This window comes from Dermacentor silvarum, chromosome 2 (assembly GCF_013339745.2).
Source record: "Dermacentor silvarum isolate Dsil-2018 chromosome 2, BIME_Dsil_1.4, whole genome shotgun sequence".
Lineage (NCBI taxonomy): Eukaryota > Metazoa > Arthropoda > Arachnida > Ixodida > Ixodidae > Dermacentor > Dermacentor silvarum.
Window position 1 is genome coordinate 31686186 of NC_051155.1, and position 22524 is coordinate 31708709.

The window sequence follows — 22524 nt, forward strand, 5'->3', positions numbered from 1 at the left end:
GTGGCAGTATTCACACCCTGGAATACTCTAAGGAGTAAATTTCTACAAAGGCTGTAATGAACCTCACAGAATAAACATTTATCGCTCATCACTTGGAACATTGCTTCATACTTCGGAGGAAATGTAAACAGATTCCTCCCATACTTTGCCGAGCATACCGGGAAAGACACCGAAGTGCCGTGTATAACTCATAAAAATTGCGACATGGTTGAAGAAAACGAGCACTCGGCGAACCAAAATCAAAAAGAAAAACGAGAATGTTTTTGGCACTTTTACACCCAATGCGAGTGCCTTGTTCACATGAACGAGGTGCATGGCGGTCTTTATATACATGCCGAATGACGAAATGCGTTTGCGTATACCTCAGGGAGGGGTCCCCGAGTCCGGTCAATTGGGTTCAGACGAGGGCGCAACAACAACAAAAAAAACGCGACCCCCAATTTCCGTTAACATGGTGGCGCCATCTTCTTATGTGCAACATGTAAGTTGCACTTATAAGGCTTGATCGGGCTTAGCAGACTGCTGTGCAGAGAGCATTACAAGCCGCAGCTCACCGTCGACGCTGGGTGGACAGTTCAGATCGTTCTCGTCAAAACAAGGCGAACAGACTGCCGCGAAGACCCTGTTGTGTGGTGCCCAAATTCTAGCTACTCTTGAGCCGCTCGACCAGCTTACGCTGTGACTGTGCTGCGTGTCCCGCGCAGGCCTGTGACTTTTTAAGTTCCCAGTTTTGCCTATATATTTCGCATTCCGCTTATGCTCTACTGCTGTTGCAAAGGCGTGCTGCTAACCCTCCTGCCAGAGCAAGAACAACAAGGAAGCGGGTTTTACATCTTTACGCACGAAGGGTGAGCGAGTCAAATCCAGGATTTTCAAAGATTATGAAGTGCGAATCTGCCACATCTATAAAAGCGAACTAACGCAGCAACTCGTCAGAGTCAAAGACCGCTCCGAAAAAGAAATACCCTGGCATCGTCTACAAATTTCGGGACAAGACCGTCAGGCAGGCTGTAAGACGGAACTGGAATTTAAAGACCACAACAGCACCTCAGTGACGTAGCCAAAGGGTACACGGTGTCAAACGCACCGGCAGAGCCTCAGAAAAAATACAGTATTGATTGGCAAGTGGCTTCCGTCACCGAAAAGAAGAAATTAAATGTTGCTGCTGCTGTTTTTCTTCGAAAGTGTCCGCTTGCAAAAGTGGGGTGGAGGGGCAAATGGCATACTTGCCCCCACACTTCTGACAGGGGGTGGGGGAACAAGTGCCCCCCCCCGCCGGTAGTTACGCCTATGTGGGATGCAGAGGGATATGATAGCGGTATGCTACAGGGAAATGTTCTTCTCTCTGCTTCGGCTTGCCTATATTCCAGGAGGATGTGGAGGACGGTCAGCTTCTCAGCACATGTACACAGGCTGGTGGTTCATCGTCGGTCAGCCAAAAACTGTGGGTGCCATGTGTGTATCCTATTCTGAGACGACAGATTAGGGCATAAGTTCGTCATGTCTTCGTTGCGAAGGTCCAGAAACCTATCTTTGGCTTAATCAACAAGAGCATATTATTTCTTCAAGCATCCCACAGGCATTGCCTGTGGCTTCGCAGTTTCTTTCGCAAGAAAGGCTTCAAACTTGTTGAAGGAACAGCAGCTGTAGGTTTAATAGCGTGCGATGTAACTGATGTGGACATTTCCTGTGCCAGCGCATAACCCTCAATACCTCTATGGCCAGACACCCAGCATATGACATGCTGGTTAGATACGCTCTACGTAGAGCCGAATAGAGCTCAATGAGTACAGGTATTTTGTGTTTACAGAGTGACTTCAAGGCTTTTACGACGCTATGGGAGTCTGTAAATGTAACAGTTTTTGAAGTTTTGATTTCTTTATATGCTTTACAGCTTAAAATAGTGACAAGCATGGACCGAAGGCTGCATAAGATACGCCGGCATGTGACTTAGAATTGTCTGTGTAAAATTCAGTGCACGAGTACTTGGGCTGGAGTTCTATGAAATGCATTCGGATGCCGACCTCCGAAGCGTGCTTTGTAATTTATACAAGGGCTCTATCAGATTCTACTACCTGCCACTCTCAAGGTGGTAACAGCTTAGCTGAAAGTATTAAGCGATGTTTGAGGAGTGGGGAATCCATTTCTTCACCAAGCTCCCTGGCATGCATTGAGAAAGGCTGTCCTACAGAGGGACGATTACGAAAAAGTGTATCACACGTCATATCGCTAATGATATCAGAACACGGATGCTTATGGTTAAAGTGAACATTGAGAAAATATGTGAGCCTGATGTCCTCTGCAAATGGAGTGACCACTCATTTGATTCGACATATAAACTTTCAATACGCCTTGTTCTGCAAGCGCCAGTGACCAGGCGGATACCTAGATGGGGGACGGGATCTAGCATCTTTAGCGCACTAGGGGCGGCAGAGTGATATACCACGGCACCATAGTCCAATTGTGATCGAATTAGACTCTTGTAAAGATTCATTAAACACTTCCTGTCGCTGCCCATGTTGTTTGAGATAAAATTTTCAGTAAGTTCATGTTTTTAGCCATTTCACCTTGAGACATTTTATAGTTAATTGGGGTTAGTCGCGCAAAAGCGACTAAGGCTCTGCTGCGCCAAACACAAGGTGTTATGAATAAAAATTTAAAAACAGCAAAGGCTGTGTTCGTCCTATAGCCTGTTTAAATAGCCGGTATCTTCTAGAAATTAAAAAGGTCTGGTAATGGCACTAGTGCATCATCTCCTAAAACTAAGGCAGGGTGTAACGGTATGTGTAACTTGTATAAGCTCTGCAAAAGGTTTCGTCTCTGTGTTTCGATATGTTTACAGGTCAGTAAAATGTGCATCACTGTGAGTGGTTCTTGGCAATTGTCGCACATTGGTGGGTCTACTTTTGTGAGTAAAAAGTTGTGCGTGAGGTGTGTGTGTATGGAATGAAAGTAAGTGTAGAGTCAAGTACAATGCCTAAAAATTTGTGCTCTTTGTTCACAGGAATTTATTGCTCACACACTGTAAGGTTGCAGGGTTTGAAACCTATTCGTATGTCGTTTACGTAGACGGAATAAGAGAGAGAGAGAGAGAAATTAAGAGGGAAAGGTTGGGAGGCTAACCAAGGACGTGCCCGGTTGACTACCCTACACTTGGGGAGGGGAAAAGGGGAAGAATAGATCAGGAGAGAAAAGAAAAAATAGTCATTCGCTGAAACAGTTAAAGAAGAATCTCCGCTGTCACAAGCGTTCGTACAATCCAGTACTCTTCACGAACTGCAGAAGGGCCTTTTTGGCCTTTTGCATAGACGGAATAAAAAATAGCTGGTGGTAATGAATCACGAAGCGTGTTCATCTTCACGATAAACAGTGTGCAGCCGAGCACATTTACTTCGGGTACACACGTTTCCGGTGTAAATTGACGCGACAATACGTTTTCGATTTCACACGGAAGGTGCGGTTAGCCAAGTAGCTTTCTATTATGTTTACTATATTTCCACGAATGCCTATGCCCGACAAGTCTCGCAAAATTCCCTATCGCCAAGTTGTCGTATGCCTTTTTCATATCGAAGAATGTCGTCAAGAAAAACTGTTTATGTACAAATTTAATGGTGTCACGGATATTTCCTTCAATGCGCACAAGATGATTAGTTGCGGACCGCCCTTCTTTGAAGCCACACGGATTTGGATCAAGCGTATTGTTCAGCTCAAGGAAATGTATAGGTCGGCGATCAATAATTTTTTCAAAAAGCTTACATAGGTATTTCGTGAGAGCTATCGGGCCGTAACTTGCGGCGAGGAAAAGTCTTTACGAAGCTTCAAAACCGGAATAACAATAGCTTCGTTCCGTGAGGATGGAAGGTATACGGCAGCCCAGATAAAGTTTATAAGTCCAGAAGTGTCATCTGTGTGTCAGTGTGTAGGTTTTTTATCATGTCATACATGATTCTGTCAGCTCCCGGTGCAGAGCTACTGGATACGCTCAAGGAAGCTCTCAGCTCGGCAATAATAAAAATACAGTTGTATGGTTCATATCGGCATTTACAATCCGGTGACTTGAGTTCAGCTATTATTTATATTTAAGGAATGATTTTGAATAACACATGCAGCTTGATACACGCTCGAAGTATTCGCCCAGAGCGCTGGTCTGGTCTTCCAAGGTATTCCCTCGGTTGGCAACTAAAGGCAACGGGTGGATTTGCTGCCCCTTTAGATTTCTTAGGTCGTTCCATACTTTAGACTCTCGAGTGTAGGATGTTATGCCAGAGAGAAACCTCTCCCAGCTAGCCTTCCTTGCCTGTCGCCGCGTAAGCCTTCTCTGTTATTTTAGCAGTTTAAATTCTATAAGATTTTCCTCAGTCGGGGAGCGACGCAGTACGCCCCACGCTTTGTTTTGTTTCTTTCGTGCCATTCTTTTACATGAGAGGCCTATTGTTTGTGGAATCAATTTTTAGCTGCGTCTAGTGTAAAACCAGTAAAATACGCTACTGCGTCATAAATACTAAAATCGTTGATAAAATCTTGTGAAAAGTACGTTGACCCATTAAGACGTTTCCAGTCAGCTGATGTTATTTTCCAACGGGGGGCGTGGGGATAACTGTCATGTTCCTGTATCAAGGTCAGCGTCACAGGAAAGTGGTAGCTCCCAAATGGATTCTTAACGACATTCCAGTCTATACAAGAAAGAAGGGTCGCAGTGCCTATCGGTAAATCTATAAAGAAAATGACTTGTTGCGGATATTATTATAGGTGGGCTCTATTTTGTTAGAGATACGCACCAGAGGTTACCAGAAAGTTCTCTATAAGCCGACCCTTGGCATCCCACTGCGAGTATCCCCACAAAGTGCTCTGAGCATTGAAATCACCAGCGATAATATATGGCTCCGGGAGCTGGTCAATCCGCTTGTAGAAATCTGTTTTGCTATGTTGGTAATGAGAAGGTATGTAAGTGCAACCGACTGTTATTAATTCGTTGAAGACAATCGTTCGCACACACACCGCCTCAAGTGGCCTCTGAAGAGAAAGATTCTGCCAACAAACAGACTTGTCTACAACTATTGCTGCACCACCGGACGGGGTAACAGCGTCTTCATGGTCCTTCCGGAAGATACCATACTGTCTGAGCAAGTTTGTGTGGGTTTTAGTTATGTTTCCTGAACACAAAGCACTTTTGGCTTATATTTATGGAGGAGTTTTGTGATATCATCGAGATTATGGAGAAGTCCACTCACATTCCATAGTAGGATTTGTGTGTTCATGTGGATAGTGTTTATGCTGTGCGTTCACGGATACAAAGTTAGCTCACGGGTCCTTTCCAGGCGCCGTGACACGAGCGTTTTCTATTCTGGAGCGGTTCATAGAATCGTGCCGCTCCTTAGGCGCTGGCTGCGCCCTCACGCTCTGTGTTGTGTCTATGTCCTCTTGCGAGGCACTAGACACGGACTATTGCGAGCGCTGTGTTTGGTTTGAGAGCCTTGGCTCAAAAGACGAGACCTTGGAGCCCACCAGCCGGAAGGTTGATGGGCCCTTTTTAGAGGGCGGAGCAGCACCGGCTGCACCGGCCGAGGGGGCGGATGGCGTCACCGCCAGCTCACTGCGCGTGTGCCAGACAGCCGCCAGAGGCCGTTGTGGCGCTGCCCCCTTATGCGCCCATTCTTCAAAGATGGTTTTTGGCAAGTACGATGTGCGCCTGCGTGCCTCCTTGAATGTTATATTTTACTAATTTTTTTTCACTTTAATTGTCACGATTTCCTTTTATTTTTTCCGCAATGGGAACGACCGCGACTATACGGCGTGCTCCCCATAACAGTTAAGATAATGTAGAAAATGTTTACTAGACTCAGAGGAGTGTTCTGGAGCACTGCATTTCGCACAAGTTTGGCGGCCTGGGCAGTTCTATGAACTATGGACGAATCGCTGGCATTTGAAACATCGGATAGGATTTGGCACGTATGGCCTAACACGAAGCTTGATGTACCAAGCCTCGATGGACTCGGGCAGACCACTTGAGTTGAAAGTAAGTATCAGGTGCTTGGTCTGGATTTCTTTGCCGTCACGCCTCATCTTAATTCGCTTAACGTTGGTGACGTTCTGCTCACTGAAACCCTCCAGGGTTTATCCCAACAGATCATCACCTGAGATAGCGTCGCGGGTGGTATTCATAGTACGGTGCGGGGTTACGGTTACTTGGGCATCTCCAAATGACGCTAGATTGGACAGTTTTTCATATTGTTTCTGGTCTCGGAGCTCCAAGAGGAGATCACCGCTCACCATTCTCCATGCTTTATAACCTGGACCAAAAACTTCACTCAGAGACTTTGGAACTAGGAAAGGTTAAATTGTTCGCACTGGTTGTCTGGTTTTTCAGAGTGGGTCACATGAAATCGGGGTAATGTTTATCTTAGGTGACCCAAAACTGGAAGACTTTATCGGTGCGCCCTATTTTCTGAGGGCGATCAGGGAGTGGGGGCAAAGGACTAGCCATAGGTGAATGTGTAGTTTTCGGCAGCAACGCCAGCCACACACCGTGGAGTCCTACAAAGGGGCGCTGCATGGCATGTAAACACAGGTCCCGCAGATGCCAGCTGTACGTCACCACTACAACCGAATATGAATATGAACACAGGGTTAAGCCTCGCTGCCATGAATATTGGAAGTTACATAGAAGAGGGGAGAAGACAGTAAAGATTGAAAGTGAGAGAGAGAGACGAAGGTTGCAGATGAGGATAGGAAAAGGCAACTACCGATTTCTGGAGGATGGGTCAGTCCGGGAGTGCCGTCTGCGTGAAGCTGAGGTCAAAGGGGTGTGTTGCCGCCGCCGAGACGCCATAAAGGTCCAAGCATTCAGCATTAGCTCAACCCCCAGGATCCCCTTTTCCCCGGGCCCAGCTAAGCCGCTCACCGTTAGACGCGGAAGAATCCAACCCTCGTGTGCTGCGTGCGGTACGTGGTGTCGCAACACGCCGAACGCCTGCTGACGCACACGCTCCAGCGGGGTGGGGAGGGAAATACTTACTGGTACTAAATATTTCGTCTTGCTTTGCAAGTCATGCCGCTGGTTACTGTGCACCGCCGCAACATTACACTCTTAAAAAAAAGGTAGTCTCAAGCGACTCTTTTTGAGGTGTATCTGCTCGTCACACATATGACCACTTTTTGGGTGGTAACATAGACTCTCTTGTAATTACAGTACCGGCGACTCTCTTGCAGTACCGGTGACTCTCTCCCTCAAGGAGCACTGAGGAGTATGTATTACTCCCAAAGCAGGAGTTAATGCGACTACCTCAGTGGTCCACGCGAGTAGCTCTTGGTAGTCAGCCGAACCCCTTTGCAATGGCAACAATGACCCTTCCTAGGGTAGTCATTTGACAACTGACAAACAATGGTGGTGTACATGACTACCATGGCAAGAGTTGATGCGACTACCTTAGTGGTCGATGCAAGTACCTCTTGGTAGTCAATGGAACCCCTTTGCAATGGCAACCATGACCCTTCCTAGGGTAGTCAATTGACTGACAATGGTGGTGTACATGACTACCATGGTAAGAATTGGTGAAACTAGCTCCTGGTACTCAACCAGACCCTTCACAGCAGCTGCTGTGACCTCTGTCTGGGGAGTCAAATGAATATCTCTAAGCTAATATGGAAGCTCGCTACATATAGATTTTAATTTGTGTAAGCAACAAACGCGTAGCTATTCAGCAGCTCTCAGCCACCATTAGATGTTATAATAAACTGCAAAACTATAAACAACTAAAAGAACACTGAGCAAAATGAGAACAAGATGAAAGCAGGAGCCAACGTTTCGACAAGTGGACTTGTCTTTTTTAAGGCGACAACGAAAAAAACAGTTAGCACATAGCATCACAAAGAGTTAAACACCAAGAGCCAAAATTTCACTATCATATGTAATAACCTCAAATGTATCAGCATCATACCTGGTAAAAACAGAAGACAGCAATCTGATTTGCTAAATTGGAATCAATGGCCAACCTTGAGTCAGTTGCAACATCCAGCATGTTTTTTTTGTGGGGGGGGGGGATGTGGTGTACAAGGCAAACTGAACAGCGCTAATATGTCCAATGTTATGTAATATAGCGTTTCAGGTATTTGAGAAAAAAATTTATTTCTTGAACAAGAATGTTATTTCTTTGCCATGACAAAGGGCTTGTTTATTTCAATATGCCATGGAGGCATACATGGGCAGAATAATTAAATTTCAATATTGATAATTAACGACAAATTTAAAATTTCACCATATCAAAGCAATGATGCAACATCGATGCCAGTAGAAGAAAATAAATATGCCTAAAGACCAGATAAATGTAAAACAGGGCATGACGAATAATACCACTTAAAAATCCATGTGTAGCTTGCATAGTAAGTACATCACATTATGTTTCAAAAGTGCTACTTCTTGGCCATCCTATCATCCAATTTCTCAAAAAAAGACTGCTGTCTCACCTCTAAATGTTTCCATTAGCACTGCCTCCGTGTTTGCATCAAATTTCGATCTGCTTCGGTTCAGATCTGAAAGAACAACACAACAGTTAAAACATGTACAAATTTTATTCAATAAAATATGCGCACATCACAGTGACCTTTAGTGATAGTACATATAGCAATCACAAAAAGCACTTAACTTTGTAAGGAAAGCATCAGTTTACAGCACACGAAGAGCCTGAGAGAAGAGGTACACTGCATCCATTGATGTTCTCAAGGAACGAATCACCAATGGCCTTGCCACGAGGGTTCATCGCAAACCCACACATGTCAAAATACCTAGATGTTCTTTCTGTACACCACAAGGGCCACAAAGGTTGGCCGCCTCATCACTAGTAACGTCCCTTTTCGGTCTTTGCTCAAGTCATACAAGGCAAAAAGCAGAGTTGATCTTGATGCTAAATGACACGCAATGTAATGGCCAGCCGCTAAAACTGCCAAGTGAGCAAGAACATCGTGCCTCAGCACCCATCCGCTAAGTGGTAAGCAAGAAAAGCAAGCGTGCTACCATCCTGTATGCATGTGGCATGAGCGAGACTTTTGCCAGAGTGTTGAATGACTGCAATGGTTGGGTGGCACATGTCCCTTCCAGCAAGCTATGTGATGAACATGAAGATGGTGTACATGAAGGACCCCTTTGGAAGATTGAACTTGGCTCCATGTACATATTCACATGCAAAAAATGTAATTCACTGTCAATCTGGCAACGTTAAGAAGCACCCAAAGCAGGATAAGCACTAGCTCTTTAAAAGCAACCTTATTTCCGACGCATTATCCGAACACCAAGAGAAAACAGGGCCTTCTATACACTAGCACTAGGCATCCATAATTGCCACTGCAATATTAGCGATGCAATTACTACTAAAAACACTGCATATTCAGATGACGTGCTAAGCGATAGGAAGGTCACACGATAATCTGCCTGTCATCTATGCATGCGCTCTCCGCCATCTCACCTGTACAGAACCAAACCATTGCCTCTGCTGTCATTTGGGAACAAAGGACCCATACTGGCTCCGAAATACAATTTCTTGCAATTTCACTATTTTTTAAAATATTATTGGTGAGTGTTTGCTTTATGTCCCATAATACAAAAACTATGAATAACATTTAAACACAATAAAGTTTTCGAGGTTTGACTAGCTATTGGCAGTATTACTCAGCTGCATAATCCAAGGCTACGAACACCAAAATAGCCTGAGCGTTAAAAAAAAAGAAACAAAAAAGGCTAAGTGCATACAGGAAGGTGCATTTCAAGACGACTTTAGCAGCTTAGTCAGATTTCTCAGCCTGCTCAGTACTGGCTGTGATTTTGTTAGTTGTAGCAGTTAACCGTGCTATTAAAGTTGTTGGGACTTGGTGCCTAGTTTTGTCGTTTTCGTTTCAATCATGTGTTGCAGCAATGAGAGTGTCTGCTCCGCAGAGCTGATGTATTCGATGTTGAAAGCCCCAGTACATGGAAAATAAAAATAACCCCGTTACACCGGAAGTGAAGTCCAATACATCTACACATACATATCCACACTTCACACACAGGGCCTTGGAAGAGATGCGGTTGTCGCCAGTGTACAGCAATGTGGGGTGGGCAAACTCCTGTCCTGGCGTCTGCAAAGCAAACATATAAATACATAAATTGTTGGTGCACAAAAACAATACGGGTTGCTCTGCGACAAGGTTTTAAAGAACTGACTTTTATTTTAGGTAAGTGTTGCCGAAATGAAAAATCACGCAGAGAAAAAGACCAAAATTGCTAATTTCTGTTTGAAGTAGGCAAAAATGGTTTGTTATATTACCAGAAAATTAGAACAGTTCTAAGCTTTTACTTCAAAAGCAGTAAGTACCCATTTTATTGTGCTACAAAAAAAAAGATTACCATAAACTGCAGTTCAATTTTCATAACTTGGTTTTGCAAGACCATATATGCAAGATCTTTGCAAAACCTTTCTTTGAACAGGCGCAGCGAAATATTCCGGGCCCTGTACATATTGACAATTGCCTCATACTGACACTGTGTACTTGGTCGTGTAAGCAGCTCAATGTTCTAACCATTTTTGTGAACATGTCGTCCCCTCGCTCATTGACAAGAAATGGTAGAACCATGATGGCGCTCACGCCTTTTGCATCTGAAGAGAAAAATTACAGCAGTGAAAGGGCTGCAGCTGCTGACCAATTTCGCTGCTTGTAATTATTAAGTAAACTAGCAAGTATAAAACTGCCAGCAGCAACAGCTTATAAGATTCATACAATCATACATCAGTCCACTTAGGGAATTTCGGTGGCACAATTCAATGCTAAATGGGTAGTGAATAAATAGCAACTGCATATCATCATCATCAGTCTATATAAATGTCCCCCAATGCAGGACAAAGGCCTCTCCCTCCGATCTCCAATTACCCCTGTCTTGCGCTAGCCGATTCCAACCTTCGCCTGCATATTTCCAAACTTTATCACCCCACCTAGTTTTCTGCCATCCTCGACTGCGCTTCCTTTCTCTTGGTATGCATTCTGTAACTCTAATGGTCCACCGGTTATCCATCCTACGCATTACATGACCTGCCCAGCTCCATTTCTTCCTCTTAATGTCAACTAGAATATCGGCTATCCCCGTTTGCTCTCTGATACGTTAGGCCTAACATTTTTCGTTCCATCGCTCTTTGTGTGGTCCTTAACTTGTTCTCGAGCTTTGTTAACCTCCAAGTTTCTGGCCCATATGTTAGCACTGGTAGAATGCAATGATTGTACACTTTTCAACGGCAGTGGTAAGCTCCCAGTCAGCATTTGACAATGCCTGCCATATGCACTCTAACCCAATTTTTTTTTCTGTAAATTTCTTCTCATGATCAGGGTCCCCTGTGTAGGTATATACAGCTATAAGCAGCTAACTGCATATAGCTATCTACAAAAAAGGATATTCGCAAGATGTGTTCGGCTATTTAATGGGTGATGCTTATGGAAGTGTACTGCAAGTGGGTCAAACATGAATAGGTGGAACAAATGGGCCAGACTTTTGTTAATCAAGACTGTATGCAGCCAACAGATAATTAGGCCACGGAAAGTACAGGGTAAATTAAATGTGAGTTTATTGAAATGTAAAATAACTAAACATTGGAAAAGAAAGTAGGCAAAAAACAACTTGCCACCAGTGGGGGCAAACCCACGTCATATGCATTACACATGTGAGCCTGTATCAGTTAAACACGATGGAGGTTATTCTCCCATTCACCTCATTCCGCATTTGTTATGTTTATTAGATATGGCCCTGGAACTGTTAGCACCACTCAAGGCCATGGCTGACGCTGCAGCATGTTCGTTGAACCGTAGGCGTCATGTGGTACATGACATTTAAGAGCAGGCAGATGGCACTGTATGCACTGATGGCCTGCTGCCTGCTCCTAAGGGTCATCCCCTTTGTGATGGTTGCAGGTAAAAGTATGTGCCACATCTTCTGCCATGATTATGAGTTTGGTGCTGGGCCACATTTAGTACACATACACAAATCCACAAGAATGTGAATGAGAGGACAGCTACTACCACAGCTCAATGAGTAGACTATTGCATGCTATATTTGCAAGATGTGGGTTTTGCTCCCACCAGTGGCAAGTTATCTTTTTTATATTTTTTCATGACTTCTACAGTTCAATAAAACCACATTTAATTTCCGCTGTGGTTCACTTGGCCTTTCAATGGTTGGACCAAACATGAAAACCTTGCTCATTATATTACATTGTTCTTTTTTGTTTGTTTAAGAAAATCTAGCAATAACTACGTATTTGAAAAACATACTATACAGGCACTGATTCAAGTTATAGTTTCCTTAGAATTATGTAATGCTAACTTCAGAAAGCTTAAGGATGGGCCAAGGTAATGTGAACATATCTGCTAGTTTGTTACTCCTATTCAGGTGGACACACTTGGATTATGTGAGGACGCATAGAAAAAATACTCAGTGCAACGTGTAATTTCCTCAATGTGCTTTCACTTTGTATCCTTAGCGCTGTTTCCACCTGAATTTGGGGCTAGTTCATTATACATGTCGAAGTGAAATGCATGAACGAGCTACAATAAAAAAATGGTATCATCTGTTTCCTTTCTGCTGTGCTTTCTCGTGACTCAGTAGCACGTTTCAATACAACACCATGTAAACAATCAATTGTGAGCAGATCTTACATTGCTACCATACTGCTGCTGTACTGCACTCCACGGTTCCTTGGCAGTCAACAGAAGCTATTCACTGGGAATAAGTTTCATATTCAAATAGCATTGTGGCTTCCTTAATTAATGCTGAAAAATAGCTTGTGACCAACATCACTTTATTCCTTTCACTCATGACTGTGTGTGTCCTCCAAATTTAAACAAACTTTCTGTATATACAAAGCAAACTCAGCCGGAAAAAAATTCAACCTGTAGCAGGAACATTTAAGTGAGATCAGGCTAGTGATCATAGTTACAGAAATAACTGATTGAATTTTTATGCATAAATGACTACAGGTACAAAATATATTGTTCAACCAATTGTATATTTAGCTGAGCATGCAATTAATTTTACAGAAGGTGGCTGTATTGCACCTCAGATGCAGAGCTGCTGTTGGCATCTTCAAATTTAGTCAAGCTGCAAAGCTTATAGATCACAGCATGTATACTCAATGACAAGCACACAGACGAGAACAGTTGCGAGAAACAATGGCCATAAACATTACGAAGTGCTAAGAAAGACTTTGACAGCATATTTTAACCTTTAAATGTGCCAAAGAAATCAAAATGAAGGAAATTTACAAGGAAATGCTCTTACATAGCCAGAGTCCAATCTGTTCCTCAGGGATGGGTACTGGTTTACCAAGGCACCTTGCAGCAATGTTGTACAGCTTATTCGGGTACCTGATGTTTACAAAAGTGTGCATAAACCTTCTACATAAAACAATATACAAAAAAAAAACAATATGCAACAGCACTGTAGTGCAACCATTTCCATGAAATATCCAGCAGGTGAACTGTGATTCATCAGATGGGAGAATTTGTTCGGTTAACTGCACTATGAAAGCATTAGGTGCATGACGAGACAGAGGTTATAAAATTTATCGGATGGGTTTGACACAGGAGAGGGGTAACAGTATATCCTTTGGACCTGCAATAGCCAAGATAAACGGATGATGATGACCAGAGTTCACACTCTAACAATACTTTCACCAAAACAGATTATAAAAGAATTTTATTACTTCAAATGAGTTTACTACTAAGAAATGCACACAAGGGAAAATTAGCCATGAATACCAATTTGAAGAAGCATCTTCTATAAGAAATTAGTAGGGCGGCTGATTAAGCTAGTTGTTGATCAATTATCGTGAGTGTACAGCATGTCACTAATTGCCACTATATGACATGCATTTTATTTGTTTTCTAAAGTTCCATAAGCATGCAGATATTCCTTCCAGTTGAAAAGTTGTACGAGGCACTAGCTGACATGTACACAAAATTTAGTTCACGAACGCCCAGCTGCTTTTTTAGAAAAAGGGACTAAGTCGAAACATCGCATTCTGAGAAATGTGCGAATAGATGTGTCAAATTGCTTGCTTAATCAATACATGCCACAATTAGTCATCTTCATACTAAACTTTACCAGTAGTCTTTCCCTCTCTTTCTGCAGTCCTTTCAGTGCTGTTATGCTTCAGCTTTAGCTTGAAATTGCTTTTTTACCCACCATGAGTCTGTTGATAGCATCCACATGGAAAAACAAAAATGTACAGGAGTGACCTCCAGATGCTTTAGTACGCTTTCACGGCAGCGGTTGCAATAAAACTTTCAATTTCGTATCAATGTATGTGTTTTCCTCATCAGCAACACTAAAAGGCATGAAATAGGTCCTTCACAGATGTGACGTGCCCTACGAAAAGCACACACCAACATAAACAAAAGCAAGAGGAACGCATGAGAGCTACAAAGAGCTCCCTAAGGGCTGTAAAATGCATTACAAAAAGAAAAAAAGTCACAAACCAAAACCAAAAGTACTGTCTAATGCAAGACGTTTTTATACGATGGAAACTTCATATCATCTTAAGTCTCGACGACAGGTCATGCCCACGTTACAGTCGACGCTACAAATATAATGAATTAAATAAGTGGTTTAGAAGTCGCATATAGCCAAGTGTTTTATATTTTTTGAAAGCTATAAACATGTGCTATCAGTACAACGCAAAATCAGAAATTTACGGTTTGGGCCTAACAACGTCTAACCCCCCCTCCCCCTTAACAGCTGTACCCACAATTTTCAAAATACCCGAACGCTCTAGACACTGGTCGAGAGCATTCTCAGCCCAGAAGGCATTGAGCACATTGCACTTTTCGAGCCCAAGTGCAGCCAGTCTACACTGGCTAACCTCATTGTCTTTCTATCTAAACCTCTCAATGCCTTTTCATTAGTAACAAAGCTTTAATTCGGCCCTGAAACACTTTGTGCATAGTAAGAAAGCATTGCCACTCTGTTAACGAGGCTCCTGTGGGAATGTGAACAAAATATTACACGACATGCAGCAGAGAATTCACAATCTCGTGCAAAAGCAGTTAAAAATTGCTTGCTCTCACTTAAGCATAGTTGTTATGCAGTGTCATCGCAAGCAGCTAGACCCACAACAGCTATTGGCTGATTTCGTGATCGCAAGAACATTCTCATTAATACCATTATTGCTCATTTGAGTTAAATAAACAAAATATATATATATGTATTTGACCTCAAAAAGACAAAACAGCCATTTCACCTTTGCACTGCTTTTCTGAACATGACGACTGCACGCTGCTGCGCATGGCTTCAGAGATGAAAAGCGCAGCGTAGAAATTGCGGATGCCACGAGCCGCCTTGCGTTCACCCTAAGGACAGCAACGGGGCATTGCTTCCTTGTGCCCCCTTGCCAACTCCCCTGTGCAGCTTCCAGCCTGCTAGAGGAAATAAAAGGAGACAAAAAACCACTTATCGGTGCGATAATTATGTCTAACTTCACTTGTCCTTGAAGGATTCGAAAACTTTTGTGGGAGGAAATTTTTGAGGTGACGTAATTTAATAGTGATGATATTCTATGATTACTTAGAAAAGTGTTTCAGGACCCCTTTAAAGTATTGCTCAAATACCGTTATTTTATCCTTCCAGCATATGACAGACTTTAGTCATACAGAGTTAACGAGTACAGATTGGATAAGACATACGGATAAGCATACAGCTGTTTTGGTGCCTCTGATGCTTCAGAGTGGCTTTGGGAGACGAATAAGTTAATCAACGCCCCATCATGCACTGCTGTGCTTTCATTCATGTTGACATAGCACGGGAACCGATCTTTGACCTGAAAGCATACACCTGTGGTTTATCAATAGGTTTGAACCAGTGGACACTGAACAGGCATTGATTAATTTTTAGCCTTTTTCTATGGTTGCTGTAGTGTCCCAAATAGGTTTGTTATTTAAAGCCATAACAGCACAGCACAACACTAATCCTGCGGCCCATATGTGAGCTAAGTGCAGGACACATTGAGCAAACAAGTTTGAGCTTATTTAGCAATGCCAGCAACAATCAGTATATAGGAATAGATGATTTCCCAAAGATAGAACCATATAGTTGATTGCACAACGTTTTCATAGTCCTGTTGCAGAAAATGTCAATGAATGTTTTTCCTGGGTTGGTTGAATTTAACTTTATTACTGCAGGATTACTGCAGCAAACAAATAACAAGGCAGACGACACTCCTGTTTTACTCGTCTTGTCTGTTTATTGGTTAAATGCTACAGAAATTTGCAGATTATGGCATACTACGACCGGTTACACAAACTAAAGCACCATTACATTGTTTGAAGCTGTTAGTACTTCACCTTTCCCCATCTAATAGGGTAGCGATTGCACACCTGAGCTCAAATCAGTAGTAACCCCACCGCAAAAGTTTTCAGAAGACGGAAGTCCCGAAAACGTTTAGTTTCCTTTCCAGTTCTCCCCTAGGCAAAAACTTAAGTTGAGCAACGATGCGTTCCTAAGGGCAAGTATGCGCTTCACGTGTCAATGTCAGCGACGAGCCGAAAATATTTGTAATTGGCAGCACAGTGAAGTGACATAGGGCAATTTCGTAACACTCGGACTGTCAGGTAAACGTGAAACAACTCAACAGTTACTACTCGTGCTCGACATTTCCGCTACGCATACTGTTGCTATTTTGCCCATACGAACCAAACAGTGACCAAATCATCTTTACACTCCATAACACGCAGAACCTTCATGCTCACCTGTATTAGGAGATCGTTGCATGTCATCCGGTGCGCGAACCCACCCATCCGCACACTTTCGTGAAGGTCGGCGAGCTTCCGGGCGCCTGTGAACTTCACAATTTTCTTTGGTGGCCCGTGCGAAACGAGGTAAACTGCTTCCGCATCAGTCGGCGAGCCTTCAGTTGAAGTCGGATCAGATGACATGCTGCTACAGTTGTCGGGTATCACAGGCGCAACGGACGCAAGAGGAAAATCCCACTCGCGTTTCGACGGTCGCAGGCTTGCCGCCATCATGGAATAAAGAACCGCCGCCGTGGTTTCGGATTCTGAGGAGTAACCGCTGCTACTGCTGCCGAGCTTTTCACAGTTGCGTATCCAAAGTCAAAAGTAAATGCGAAAGCCACAAACCAACCACTGTACTACTAGCATCAAAACCGCAAACGACCGTGAAAGTAATTGTGAGTCTCGAAGGTTGTGCTTTTTTTCTGTACTGCAAGCCCATTTTACTTACGCCGTCACCGCTGCGTTTGAAACAGTTCTCAGAGGCTATGCTTTAGCAGGCTAGAAGGGGTCATAAGACCCATGACTGGTTTTTTTATATATTATTTTGTTTTATTTACAACATTGTGGTAAACATAAATAAAGATGTGTTGCAAAGATAATTAGAGAAACAACCTTCAATTGCTAATTATTATTTTTGCTCACTGGTACACGACCCGAATTAATCGTGTTTACTAGGAGGCGACACAAATAGCTGTGCACCTCTACTCGGTACGCTCCATCAGCTTCAGTGAATGATGAGTTCCGCGTGCAACTTGGTGGACTTCATAGTTTGTTTTTCATTGACATTGAGTGTCTATTCATGTTATATTTTCATTCCTTTTTTTATTCTATGCATGTTAAATCAATATTTATGTACTTCCGCCCCTTATTGCTTCCCTTGAGGAATCTTTAAATACAAAACAGATATGTATGTAAACCGCGCTGTATATAAATACCATCCAGTGTTTTCACTATCAAGTTGGCGTTGTGCCATCCTGCTTCTGTGATTTCTTACTGAATATTAAAAAAAAACAATTTGCATTTCTTGCTATGTTGATAATTCAGTAATGAAGCACTGCATGAAATGCGTTTTACTTTTTGCGCCTATAGTTAACCTGCATTGTGTTGTTTTCTTTGGTATAGTCAACCAACTATTTCATTGAGTGATACAATGAATCCACATTGGTTGATTGGATAAGGTGCTTATCACTGACTCCCTTCATGGGAGTCCTCCATTTCATGCGCGAGTCCCGACTTCGTTTCGTGACTACCTTTGGAAGAAAAGGTAGTCAGCGTCTGAAAAAAGAGAGTCGAGGTAGTCGTGACTCTCTTTTGACTCTCTTTTTTTTAAGAGTGTATGCGTGGCGCGCCAGGCAAATGTGGACCAACGATTTTCATGCCGTGGAGTGTGTTCCCTTTGTCTTGGGTGGTCGTGAAAAGTTTTGTGGACGTCGCGATGAAATAATGCATATTATTAGCGTGCCTCAGCTCGTCCATTACGCAACGGCATGTATGCTGGATCAACATCGTCGACGCAGCACTGGCAACTCGGAGAGTTCTTTTCGATTTCATCGTACTGTTCAAAAGGTAAGCAATCGTAGTTGCTAACTACACATGTGTTGTGCGTGCTTATCGTGTGCATAGAGTGCCTTGCGGACGTAGGAAATAGAACACCCACAGCAACAGTGAAATCTGTGCTGCTGCTTGCGGCGCACTGGTTGTCAGAATTTAGTTACGCAAATTTGTTGCCACAATGCGGAATTGATAATTCTGATGAGCGTTTTCTTCCGCTGAGATAGATTACGTTCGGAAATCATCTTGTGCACCTGTGCGTGAGCTCCCGTTTTTCTGCTGCAGTTGCATAGTAACGATCCACCTGCCTCTTCACCTATTCTTTCAATGACGTTTCCTTGCTTATAAATGCTTCGACGTTGTGGGTAATCTCCGCTTACGAGGTTTTAGGCTTACGAGCAGCAGGAAAAAAATGTAAGCCAATCACAGCTTGCTACTTACTAGTATAGCTTTCTTTTCATGACAAGCTGTGCTGACATAACTTTCACATAAATAAACATGGTAGGGGAAAGTTGCTTAATCTAAGTAATAAAAAAACGACTCTCTAAAAAAATTTTAAAATACATTGTAATGTGCAGTTGCGACGTGCCCAAAAATTTACTTTGATGAAGAGGTCCATATTATCAAGCCATTCAATAATTTCAACCCTTTGCTCTCTTGCCATCATGTACTAGTGCAGACATTGTTTTCGTGACTATTTTAGGTGCTCCTTGCATGTGTTTACGATATGACAGCTTTATTGCTCCACTGCTATAAGCTAACACAACTCATTTTGTAGTGGCGAGGCCTTGGCCCGCAACAGTGTCCACTAAAAGGAGGAGCCCCCAGAAATGCAGACCCCATACGAGTGCCTGCAGCAGCATGGCTGGATGCTCATGTCAGGTATGTATGAAATGTACATGTTCCAAAAAAGTTGGATCTTGGTATCATTCATGGTTCAGTTTAGCGACACATTAGTTTATGCAGTTTACTAAAGAGGATAAATATTTATGCAACTGTATTCAACTTACTCACATGTGTGCGTAAAGATTATGCACACATTATCATGTTCTGTATAAAACTAGACCTAACATGTCCTGATGTTTAATATTTTTTCCTGCATAAATTGTTTGGCTGCAACATAAATTTTATTTTTGTTTAGTACACAGTATGTTTATCGCTTTTTAGTTTGGTTTTATTGTCTTAAAACTGTTTCCTATGCTGTTGCATTGATTTCAATATTTTTCCTGTTTGTGCTGCAAGCTCATGCAGTTACCTGTGCATGTAAGAATTTGTAGTGTAGCTTGCCACATATGTCACAAGTCTAAGCACGTAGTGTGCACACCATTGTTTATCATTAATATTGTTACGTAGGAAGACGCAGACGAAAAGCTATATACAAGTATATTTACAAAGAAATGCGCCGCACTTGGCCAAGAAGCCACAGCCCGCAGTAGCCTCTAATCTTCGTCGTCATCTTCACACTGCTCGCCTCTTCGTCAAGGCAAATACTGTTCCGTAGCACTACCCCCGGCGGCAAAAGCGCCGTCCCGGAGCGATTAAAGGCCGGACTCTGAAGCACTGTAGTAGGCCTTGAGCCTACTGACGTGCATGACATCACTAGATGCCAGAGTAGACGGCGAGGTCGAACTCACAGGTTCAATTTCATACGTCACAGGCGTCACCTGGCGTAGCACGCGGTAGGGCCCAGTGTATCGCGAAAGGAGCTTCTCTGAAAGCCCGATGTGACGAGAGGGCGACCACAGGAGCACGAGCGCACCAGGCGAAAACTGCACGTCACGGTGGCGGGCGTTGTACTGACGCTGCTGAGTGGTTTGCGAGGCCGTCAGTCGAGCACGGGCAAGCTGGCGTGCATGGTCGGCGAGGGCGATGGCGTCGCGCGCATACTCGCTTGTTGAGATCGCAGCAGGAGGAAGTGCCGTATCAAGGGGCAAGGTCGGTTCGCGACCGTACAGTAAATAAAATGGAGAAAATCCGGCGGTGTCGTGCCGGGAATAATTGTACGCAAATGTGACGTAAGGAAGGGCAATGTCCCAGTCGTGGTGGTCCTTGGAAACGTACTTCGACAGCATATCGGTAAGGGTACGGTTTAACCGCTCCGTCAGGCCATTCGTTTGAGGATGGTATGAGGTAGTCAGCTTGTGTTGAGTGGAGCAGGAACGCACAATGTCGGCGATAACTTTCGACAGGAAGTTGCGACCACGGTCAGTAAGCAGCTGTCGCGGGGCGCCATGAACCAAGATAATGTCACGCAAGAGAAAGTCCGCGACGTCAGTGGCGCAACTGGTAGGGAGAGCCCGCGTGATAGCGTATCGGGTGGCGTAATCAGTTGCGACGGCTACCCATTTGTTCCCCGAAGATGACGTGGGAAAGGGGCCGAGGAGGTCTAATCCAACACGAAAGAACGGTTCCACAGGGACGGTGATCGGCTGGAGATGACCAGCAGGTAGCACCTGAGGTGTTTTCCGACGCTGGCAGGGATCACAGGCAGCAACATAGCGTCGGACGGAGCGAGCGAGACCAGGCCAATAGAAGCGGCGCCGGATGCGGTCGTACGTGCGGGTTACCCCAAGATGGTCTGCAGTGGGTGCGTCATGCATCTCAAAGAGCACAGTGCGTCGTAGATGTTTTGGCACGACAAGAAGATCAGATCCATCAGGGACGAAGTTCCTTCGGTACAGAATGCCGCCGTGGAGGACATATCGGCGAACGGAGGCGTCGGTAGGTGTAGAGCGCAGACGCTCGATGAGTGCTCGCAGCGAAAGGTCCCGGTACTGCTCATCGGCGATGTTAGCGAAGTCAGACACAGAGAAAATGCCGTTGGCGTTACTACTGTCGGCGTCGTCAGGCTCGTCTACCGGGTAGCGAGACAGGCAGTCAGCATCCTTGTGTAGTCGGCCGGATTTGTAGGTAACAGTATACGAATATTCTTGGAGGCGTAAGGCCCAGCGACCAAGTCTTCCTGTAGGATCTTTCAGTGAGCATAACCAGCAAAGCGCGTGGTGGTCTGTAACAACGGAAAAGGGCCTGCCATATAAGTATGGACGGAACTTCGCAACCGCCCAAACTAGGGCCAGACACTCACGCTCAGTGATGGAATAGTTGCGCTCGGAGGGTGAAAGGAGCCTGCTGGCGTAAGCGATAACACGGTCGCTGCCGCGCTGGCGTTGTGCCAGTACCGCGCCAATTCCGTGGCCGCTGGCATCAGTACGGACTTCGGTAGGCGCAGAAGGATCGAAGTGGGCCAGAACGGGAGGCGTTGTGAGGAGGTCGATTAGATGCGAGAACGCAGAGGCCTCGTTATCGCCCCACTGGAAAGGAGTGTCTTTTTTCAAAAGCTCTGTTAGTGGTCGTGCTATTGCCGCGAAATTTTTCACGAAACGGCGGAAGTACGAACACAGGCCGACGAAGCTCCGCACATCTTTGACACACTTCGGAACAGGGAAGTGCGTAACAGCATGGATCTTGCCTGGGTCTGGTTGCACTCCGTGCGCGTCAACGAGATGTCCAAGGACAGTAATCTGGCGACGGCCGAATTGGCACTTCGATGCGTTGAGTTGTAGACCGGCTCGACGAAAAACGTCCAGGACTGCTGAGAGGCGCTCCAAGTGTGTAGCGAACGTTGGGGAGAATACTATAACGTCGTCTAAGTAGCACAGGCACGTGGACCATTTGAAGCCATGAAGAAGGGAGTCCATCATGCGTTCAAAAGTGGCAGGAGCATTACATAGACCGAAAGGCATCACTTTGAATTGATAAAGACCGTCGGGTGTTACAAAAGCAGTCTTCTCGCGGTCTAGATCGTCCACGGCAATCTGCCAGTAGCCGGAGCGAAGGTCAATAGAGGAGAAATAGCGAGCACCGTGGAGGCAGTCAAGGGCGTCATCAATCCGAGGTAGGGGATACACGTCCTTTTTGGTAACCCTGTTCAGGTGCCGATAATCCACGCAAAAGCGCCATGACACATCCTTCTTCTTTACAAGTACAACAGGTGACGCCCATGGACTACACGACGGTTCAATAATGTTCTTGGCAAGCATTTTGCGAACTTCAGCGTGAATAACTTGACGCTCAGCCGGGGACACTCGATACGGGCGGCGATGAATAGGAGGGGCATCGCCGGTATTAATGCGATGTTTAACAGCTGTAGTTTGGGCCAAGGGACGATCGGTA

General features: G+C 44.3%; 1 protein-coding gene and 1 long non-coding RNA gene across 4 annotated transcripts in view; one reads left to right on the top strand and one right to left on the bottom strand.

The window, feature by feature from the left end:
* Nucleotides 1–22524, top strand: part of LOC125942956 (uncharacterized) — a 50088-nt gene that overhangs the window by 23397 nt on the left and 4167 nt on the right. The window contains exons 1-2 of one of the 2 annotated variants that reach the window (XR_007465443.1): nucleotides 18211–18366; nucleotides 19130–19233. The exons of the other annotated variant lie outside the window; for it this stretch is intronic. The gene's annotated coding sequence lies outside the window, so the exon portion shown is untranslated. Of the gene's footprint in view, nucleotides 1–18210; nucleotides 18367–19129; nucleotides 19234–22524 lie in introns of those variants that run through there. 2 annotated transcript variants of the gene reach the window in all.
* Nucleotides 8198–17021, bottom strand: LOC125942957 (uncharacterized). Of its 2 annotated transcripts, none has more exons than XR_007465445.1 (5): nucleotides 16756–17021; nucleotides 15252–15426; nucleotides 13292–13377; nucleotides 10549–10625; nucleotides 8198–10107 (listed from the first exon to the last, which is right to left on the bottom strand). It is a non-coding gene; the product is annotated as an uncharacterized LOC125942957 (long non-coding RNA). The 2 variants fall into 2 exon arrangements; XR_007465444.1 differs by having other exon boundaries at nucleotides 15252–15429.